The sequence below is a fragment of the Squalius cephalus genome, assembly GCF_949319135.1.
Source record: "Squalius cephalus genome assembly, chromosome: 10".
NCBI classification, from domain to species: Eukaryota; Metazoa; Chordata; class Actinopteri; order Cypriniformes; family Leuciscidae; genus Squalius; species Squalius cephalus.
The window spans coordinates 42,252,021-42,262,373 of NC_137131.1; positions in this window are offsets into that span (position 1 = coordinate 42,252,021).

A 10,353-nucleotide genomic window follows, 5' to 3' on the forward strand; every position below is an offset into this window, starting at 1 on the left:
CTCTCTCTCTCTCTCTCACTTACACACACACTCAAACACACACACACTCTCTCTCTCTCTCTCTCTCTCTTTCACTTACACATACACTCAAACACACACACACACACACACACACACACACACACACACACACACACACACACACACACACACACATCTGGCAGAAGGAGAAGTGTTGTGGTTGTGTGGAGTCAGTGGCAGCATCAGTGTGAGGCCGTGTTGAGTTGAGAAACACATCAGTAAAGGGTTAAACAGTTCAAACACACACAATGACCGTTAATGGTTTCATACATGCAGTTTGAGTCCTGAGAAACTTCCCACCTTCATCTGATCTGACAGTCTTGATCTGCTGGATGTGCAAAGATCGCTGTTCTGCAGGACGAGAGCGCACAGCTGGATTCGAAACGCTGCGGATGAACCTCCGTAAAGGTTTCCACGAGTTGGCCTTCTGAAGAAATCAGCAAATGAAATGAGCTCAGAGCAAAGAAGTGTCTGAAAAAGTGCAACTTTTTTAAGTTATTAAAAACATTTTACCAGGTCCATCATCAAGGCTCCTCTCAGGCTCAGGTCAGATGCATCAAGAGAAGAAGAAGAAGAAGAAGAAGAAGAAGAAAATGATTCCTGATATTGTTTGAACCTGTTTGAGATCAGATTTGTACTGTATGTAACAACTGTAAAACATTACAAACCATCAAGCGCACTCATAGGAAAGAAAAGTCACATATCAAATCTAGCAGAGTTTAAATGTCAAATCAAGTAAAATGTTCACAATACACATTGTTTCAAATCAGCTTTACAGGAAATCATTATGTTGATGTTTCTAGTATCTAAATATCTTAACAGTCACATTTAGCAGATTAGACCTGGGTGAAAATATAGTTTATTTTTGTGACGATTCAAGCAATCAAGTTGTTGAGATTTGCTATATAGTATTGCCGTATGTGAGTGCAGTATTCAGATAAAGTTGGACATATTTATGTATCTAAATTTATATAAAGAGCAGGGCAATAATATAGTTACATTGTGCAAAAATAATAAACCAGGCATTTGCTATATAGTATATATTGAATTACCAAATTAATCTTGCTTCTCAGATGTTTCTCCTGAAGAAAACCCAGTAATCCCACGTGTGTCTCTCTAGAGTTTCAACAGAGATCTTAACAATGTCTCAGAAAAGTTCTTGCAATTCTGACTATTGTTTTTTTTTTTATAACTCGCAATAAATTTTTTCCTCAGAATGTGACATATAAACGTGGCAACTGAAAAGGTAATTGTGCCTTTTTATCTCACAATTCTGACTTTTTCCCCTCGTGAGATTAAATCTCACAGGTGGAAACAAATTTCCGTACTCATTTGGAGAAATGTCTGAGACAAAGTTGATAGTTAAATAAAACAAAACTGAGAACTCTATGAAATAGCAACCTCTGAGCAATAACATTTTCCTGTAAGTACCATGCGGCCTCCAGGGATTTGGCAACCAGATGTTGAATGGTGTAGATGATGTCCGGAGGAACCGAGTCCATCTGGGTCACACTGGTGATGCTGTCAGCGCTGCACTGCAGGTAATCCACTGCAGGGGGAGACACACACCATAACATGCTGTTAGTTCTCGAATGTTTAAAGACCAGAATCATTTATTCTCCCTCATGTCATTTCAAGCAGGGTTATTATAGTTAACCAAAAACCATAAAAAATGCTGTTACTTGAAATAAAATGAACGTTAACTGAAATAAAATATAGCTGCAAGCAGCAATAAAAGGGCCCAGCACAAAAAAGGCATGATTAGTTATGCAAGCATGGCTGGGAGCTTCAGAGCAACTGCAATAATTAGTAATAAAATACCCTTTTTAGATTATTTTAGGCAAATTGGCTGAAAAATCATAAATACAAACACTTGTAATGTGATTAAATAGCTTATTATTTTTGACCAATAGGTGGCGCTGTTGCCAAATTGACATTGTGCGGTGACAATGACACATCCGAAGTTTGGTGTCAATCAGAAAGCTTTTAATAACTTTTATTTAGCATGTTCTAAAGATTTTCTGAGCCGATGTTGATGAAAATCGGATAAACGGTCTAAGAGGAGTTCGAAAAAGTCAAAATCGCGAATAGCAACCAAAAATGTCATAACTGATATCAATGTTCTAGGTATGACTCAAGGAATATCAAGACCAGTTTCATTAAAATCGGTAAAATTTATCAAAATCAATTAGCATTAAATTAATTATAAATGTTAAGCCAGAAGGTGGTGCTGTTCCAAAACGTTTTGGCTACTTTCAGACTGTCAGTCCAAATCCGATTATTTGTGTATCAGATTGGAATCTCAAAACAAAATCTCAAAGCCGTTTTTTTAACATGTCTCTGTTATATTGCCATTTTCTGCTCCTCCGGCACTTTGCAACAACACATAACAAATTCTGACGTTTGCACTTTATATGCAGTGAGAAAGTCACATAAACCACGCAAAATCCGATCAGAGCGGTCAGACTGAAACGGATTTCCAGAAATGCCGTTCACTTGCTAAATCTGATCGGATTTCACTCTGATATACACAAAAATCGAATTTGTACTTACAGTCTGAACGTAGTTTCGTAACGATACACTAATGCATTCATAAAATACAGCATTTTACAATATAGCTATGAGAAAACTGGGTATCATTCGACTCAGCATGCTGCACTGAATTAAAAGTGAACCATTTTCATAAAAGTGAATTAAAATAGCCATTTTTCATATCTCATACCAGTAGGTGGCGCCGTGCTAAAACGCTTCATGTAGCCTCAGGTCATGCTTGTGATGGCATGTGCCAAGACATCATGATTTGCTAAATTTGCTCTTTGGCAAAATTTGTTTGCATGTTATTTGATAATCGGACAAACAGACGATTTTTCGGAAAAATTTAAAATGGCGTCAAACGACGATTGAATCATCGAATCGTCTTGAGCCAAGGAATCAGAGGAAAAAATAAATAAATTCTACATAAAAATGTGTTGCTTGCCATTTCTTTGTAATTGTTAGTGAAATTTACCAGCAATTTCTGAGTGAAAATTGTTTCTACACCAAATTCAGCCAAATATCTTCCCATGAAGACAATCATACAGGTTTGGAACGATGTGAGGGTGAGTAAATGATGACAGGTTGCTCATTTTTTAGGTGAACTTTTCTACACTGAAATTTAAATAGTGTCACTATATCCATAAACGAAAGCAGAACTGGGATCTTCTCGTCTGAAGAATTTGTCTACGATGGTGCGTACTTTGGCCTTCTGTCGTTTGGGTTGGACGGCCTCCTGTATGAAGAGAAGCGCTCCGTCAGCACTGTGCTCTTGCAGAAACTGCCTGAAATGATTCATGTACTGAGTTGTTGTGATGGCCTCTTCAAATGACCTGGAATTTAGCAGAAAACAGACTATTTAGGCTCAGCTCAAGAAATCATTTACCCTGAGATAATTAAAATGCTTTAAGAAATATTCTTCCCACAAATATAGCTTAAACTCATCTTTCCAAATAAGAACCTGGGTTTTGTAGATGGCCTTTCAAAAATACTGTTGTCCTTCTTGAGAGTTTTGATCTGGAGAGACGTGGCTTTAGATATGGGCACATCTGGATGCAATAAAATACAATGTTTGCAAACAGACACTTTCAAGGTCAAATCAGGTAGAATTAAACTCCTAAAAGGAACATCATGCTCTTACTTTTACAATGTAGGGCTTTGAAGCTTTTAACTTGACAAAGTTGTGTTAAAAAACAAATATATATGCACTCTCAGGTGATTAATCAATGAAAATAAGTGTCAGATTCTTCTTTCATTGATGCTCTTTGCAGCATCTCAAAATTAGCAGGAGAACATAACCTTTATTTTAATACAGTCAAATAACACAATTATTTACAAGTTGTAAATTATTGGAGAACATTATACTTAATTTTCTACTTCAGTGTGTTACTTGCTCTTTCTTTGTAATAGTTTGTGAAACATACTAGCAGTTTCCGAGTGAAAATAGTTTCTATATACTGATACCGATCACTGATAATTATATACTGGCCGATAAACGATATACTGGCCGATAAATCTAAATCCAGATTTGAGAGTCTGATTACAAAAATTTTATCCATGTCCCAAACACACAATCATGATGTTCTCATTATAATTTTATGTAGCCAATATGACAGACTTGCGCTGCTAATGTTGCACTTAACCGTATTTTCCTTTTCTGAAGTGATTCCAATTATATTTCAAGCAATTCAAAACCATAATGGTGAACAATGCACATCTGAAGTGTCTCAGCTGAAGGAAATAATCCATTATTTATCAGCTTAAATATATCGGGCAACGTTTTTTAATCGATAACGATTAAAACTTTACATATATCGATCAATACCGATATGGTGGCCGATATATCATGCATATATCACAAACGTTTTAGCCTGGGAAAACCCAGACAACTTTCGACAAATTTAGATTTGCTCTGCAAGTAGTCTGGCAAAGAGCTCATTCAAGCCCATTTCTAATCCATCGAAATCACAGCACCAATCAGAAACGTTGGGGCGGGCTTTACATGATGACGATCGCTCTGATTGGTTTTAGGTCTAGCCTATCCAATTGCGCCCAGAGGCATTTGAGCGACGTCCGTTCAACTTTTAAATGCATTATTATATTCAAATTGCAAACACATGAGGACAGTCTCCATGAAAGACCCACTGGCAGATGAACGTGCTACTACATTTCTCTCCGAAACGGTAGGAAATTAAATTAGATTTAATAGAGGATTTTAACTGTGACAAGATGATTGACAGGGCAGTTTACGTGACAGGATGCACGCGGCAGATCCGTCCGATAAAGATGACGAAGTAGTATGTCCCAAAGCTTGCCTACTTTTTTGCTACATTCAAAAGTAAATACATTTTCTTCACAAAAAGAGTACATACTTTTATGGCGTAGTGTAACTTGGGCGAATTGGGACGCAGCATATGGCTTTACACGATGACGATCGCTCTGATTGGTTTTAGGTCTATCCAATTGCGCCCAGAGGCATTTGAGCGACGTCCGCTGGTGACGCCCCTTTGGAAATGAGTTATTAATGAAGCTTTGCCAGACCATAACTCAGTTACTACTGAGAATGGTCTGGTTTTAACCAGGCTACAAACGTTTTGGAATAATGTGATGAATCGTGCATAAGACCAAGAACATGCATTAATAAACCATTTTGATTTCATGTTGACTTAAAAGCAAAAGGAGCTCATTTAATGAAGACGAATCGCTTGTTGTATTTTTGTTGTTTATTCTTGTTGTATTTAAGATGAATCACCTTTTTGTCTTTTTTTTTGGACAAAAGCATCTGCTAAATTAATAAATGTAAATCATGTTTACCTTGCATATTTCATATTTTGCGGTATAAACCCACGGCACAGCGGCGCTGGACGGTAACAGAGATCGCAGCTTCTGGCTGGTGATGGGATCCAGGCGTACACAACACGACATGCTCTCTTTAAGGTACGTCTGTGTTATCCCATGGGCCACGCTCTGTCTCTGTGCACAGACTGGATCTTCTCCTTGTGCTTTCAGAACCAGCAGGAGGAAGAAGTCAAGGTCCTCCAACAGATCCAGCATCTGCTGCTTTTCCACCAGGCCTTGGGCTCTCAGATAACACCTAAAAGGTCCTCCAGTTAGAGCCTCGGCAGACAGAGCCGGTTGCAGATCACAGTGGACATCTGATGGAATCTGACACGCTGGTGTTTGGACGCATGTGTGATGGACAATAGCTGTGGGATTCTCTGAGACCTGGACACAGTCTGTTTATCTGTTCAGTTTTCACGAACGATGTTCTATGTTTGAACATTGGGAACCCTTTGGATCTTCCTGACTGGCTGGTTGAAGCCACAAGCAGATGCTGTTTGACTGTAAATGCCCTGTGTTTGGCTTGTGTGAACTGCACAGGTGCCGTTTGCTGCGTTTACTGGAGTAGGATTTAGCAGGGCTCAGCGTGGGATTCGTCTTGCTCTGTCCGTGCTCACATGAGGAGGGAGATTGAACAGGAGGAGGGGAAAAGGATGTGTATTTCTCTACAATGGGTCGACATTCAGGCACACGTGACAACCAGGATTTGCAGCAGTGTAAGAACTGAGGCAGCCAATGCGACTGCAGTCGGCTCTGAGCTTCCCTTCTCATCTCTGCCAACACACGTCTCTGGACAAGAGCTGAGGCATGTCATCTGAAAGAAAAATATATAATCTGATGAAATATGAAATAATTAGTGCATAAAAGGGAGACATTTAAGAGACATGCACATTCAAAAATGAAAACTGCATTACAAACAAAAAATAATTTACATTACTGTTCAAATGTTTGGAGCCAGTAAGAGTTTTTTTAAAGAAATTAATACTTTTATTTGGCAAGGATGCATTAAATTGATCATCCAAAAGTGACAGTAAAGACATTTATAATGTTACAAAAGATTTCTATTTCAAACAAATGCTGATTTTTTCATTAAAGAATCCTCAAAAAAATGTATCACGATTTCCCAAAAAATATTAACTGTTTTCAACATTGATAATTATAAGAAAGGTTTTTTAAGTACCAAACAGGGTTATTATCGTTAACTGAAACTATTAAAAACATTTTTGTTAATTGAAATAAAGCCGAAATAAAATAAAATGTTAATATTTGATGACAAATTTAAACTAAACAAAAATTAGAAATGTTTCTTTGGCAAATACTAAAGTAAGTTGAAGCACTAAGATTAATAAATGGAAATAATGAAAAACAAAAACTGAAATAAACAATAACTTAAACATAAATAGTAATACTTAAAAAGAACAAAAACTAATAAAAATGACAAAAAAATTAAATTAAAATTAAATTAAAACTAAAAAAAGACAAAAGCTGATTCAAATAATTAATAAAAACTATAATAGTATATAAATAAAACTAGAATAACGGATCTGAAGGATCATGTGAATGTAAGGGTTATATTTAGTTTTATTGTGTTTTAGGGGCTGTTTACATGACACCGTTTTCAAATAAAAAATGGACAACTTTTTAGGCGTTTTGGAGGGTTTTTTTTATGCAACAGTGCCGTTTTGGGGCCCTGAAAATGTGAATTTTTGAAAACGATACCATTATCATCTCTGTGTAAACTACAAAAACGCAAATTTGTGAAACCGTTGACGTCATGTGCATGCGTATAACGTGTTCAGTCTATAGGCATGTAGTGTTTCTTTACAAAGTAACATCGCCATCTACTGGCCTGGCAGCAGAATTCAGTGTTTTTAGTTGTTTTCGCAGATCCGTGTGAACGGGGATCATTTTGACAACATTGTCATCTGTATGTGAAACTTTTCAAAAACGCAAAGGAAAAACTTTTCTGTTTTTAGTGCATCATTGTCGTGTAAACGTTCCCTAGATTTGGTTTTCCCTGTTCCTGTTTGCCTGAGTTCTCATTCATTACTTGTTGTCATGGTTACTGATTGCTTTGTGCACCTGTTTCTTGTTTAGTTGGTTTTCTCCTGTGTATTTAAGCCCTCAGTTTAGTTCTACCAGTATTATCTTCCCTTTGGTAAAGCTGTTGCATTGATTTTCTCCTGTAGTCCACATGTTGTGGTCCAGTGTTTTCATGTTGAAGTTCCCTTTTTTCATTAATAAAATTACAACGGCTGTTTTCTATCCACCTCACCTTTTCCTTGCCTTCACTCGCTTGCACGTAAGACTGGAGTAATGAAAATTCAGCTTTGAATACAGGAATAAATCACATTTTACAATATATTCAAATTGAATGTATTTTGTTTTAAATTTGAATAATATTACTGTATGTTTGGTGAGCATTAGAGACTCAAAACTTTTGAACAGTAGTGTAATATCTTATAAACAGGAACAGAAATAGTGCGGTGTTGAAGGGAAGAGGATGGAAGCACAAACTCGCTGTCTCACCTGTGTGGCAGACAGACAGGATGGCAGAGCCTTCGCTCAGGTGAGACAGTCTGATCACTGTCTGAAGTGCTTGCTGATTCAGAGTTTGAAACTCATCTTCATTTTCTTCTTCTTTCATACTCAACAACAGGGAAACTCTCACACAGAACAGAACAAGCTCCTCTTCTGCTCGAAAACACATTATACACATAGCATATGCATTAGCACAAATCATTTTTTTGGTATAGTCTGAACATCAGAGCACTACAGCTCCACTCATTCTTAATGTGAATCTGATATCGAATGTTGAGTCTAATTGGAGGCCTTGTCAAATTCAAATCAGTTTGAATACAAAATGCATTTCAAAGTAAAAAGGTAAAGCAGTGCAGTGTCAGACCAACGAAACCTCTGGATTGCCCTCACGCTGCCGAGACACTTCCTCAACAGCCACTGATCCGCCGGAGTCCATTTCAGATCCTCTGCAAACATCATCACAAACAAAACAACTGTAATGACTAAAACAGCATATTAATGTGATATGCTTTCATCCAATGAAGAGTTCATGTGTCTCTAAACATACAGTACCTCTTGTAATGGAAATTTTACATTTAGATGTGTTTTTTACTTTCAGATGTGTGCAACTTGTGTTAACGTTGAACATTTATTTTTACTCATAAGCATTTAAAGAAATATAATCATATAAGCTTGCAGGAACAAAATGTTCTGGGTAGCAAATAGACTATGAGTACTCAAAGTGACCTATTGTGTACTTCAAGTGTGAAAAGTATGTGCGCAGCTTTGATGAAAATAGAGATAAGCAAAATGTGTGAAATCGAGCAGCAGCTAATAACAGGAAACTTTTGCAGACGTGATATTGTTCTGTCTAGATAGAATTTATGTTAGACAAGAGATCTTGAACAAAGACGTTTCCTTTTAAGGTAAACCAAGGCGATCTTTTGAGACAGACCAGGATGTGTTAAGAGTACCGGTATAAAAGCTGGGCAAAAAGGAGAAGTCAGAGCCTTCTCTTATCAGACTCTGACTGATGGGTGAACAGCCTTTCTTGCAAGAAATAAAGATCTTTATAACTTTTGAAATTTCCAGCTGTCTTCCAATTATTATTTAAAGTTGTGAAAGTAATTTCCACGACACTCTGCATTGTCATGTGACTGTAACATTACCTGTGGATTTAGAGGATGCAAAGTCAAGGATCTCTGTACAGAGAATGAAGCTGTGATAGAGCTCAGTTTGTTTGAAGAAAACCATCCGATGCGTCTCTAACCATTTCAGAAATGCTCCAGCGTTCACCTGACAGTAAATGTGTGCACAGATATTAAATGTTTTGGCCTGTAACTAAGCCCATTTCTGGCACATGAGAAAGAAAATCGAGATTTTGTAAATCATAATTAATTATGATAAAAAAAGTCAATTATGGCAAAAATTATGGCAGTCATAATAATGACGTAGAAAGGTATAATTTTGACTTATCTCTTTTTTTTTAGATATCATAATTATGGCAAGTCATAATTTTGACTTAGTATGTCATGATTATGATGTTTTATCTCATAATTATGACTTAGTATTATGTCATAATTTCTTATGGCCTGGTCAAAATTACTTAGTTTGCCATAATTTTGACCTTTTATCTCATAACTATGACTTAGTATCTCATAATTAAGACTGTCATCATTTAACAAAAATGTAAAATTATGACTTAGTATGCTATAATTTCATATTTTAAATTATAACTACTCAAAATGATGGCTTAGTATGTCATACAGACTAGTACATTTTATCTCAAAATTATGACTAAGTATCTCATAATTATGACTGTCATAATTGACAAAAGGTCAAAATTATGACGTATGACATGCTTATGTCATAATTTCGAATTTTTAATTATGACAGTCAAAATGAGTTAGTGTGTCATAATTTAATATTTTTGATTATGACTTGGACAAAATGACTTAGTATGTCATAATTTTGTCATTTTAATCTCATAATCATGACTCATTATGCCATTATTTCATCATTTCATCTCATAAATATGACTTAGGATGTCATAATTTATCTCATAAATAAGATTTACCAAAGCGTGATTTTTTTCTTCTTCTTGTGTGGCAGAAATGGGCTTCCATAAACACCTGTTGTGGTCTAGTAAATATTCTTATAAATATAACATGAGCTGACCTACCTGAGCAAAGGACACATTTGGCCACATTAGCCAGTTGTTTTCTTCGAGCATGTAGAGAGGGGTTTGACCGAACACCTGAAACAGGACAACATGAAGCAAGATGAGTCCAGGATCAACAGCACATTCATTCAAGACATGAAATGAGGAGCAGAAGATTTCATCTTACTGGAAGACTTAAAATGTGTTGAAGAAATCCACAAACACTTCATCTTTCAGGAGAGACTTCAGTTCCATGTTGATGATTTTCTCTGCTAATT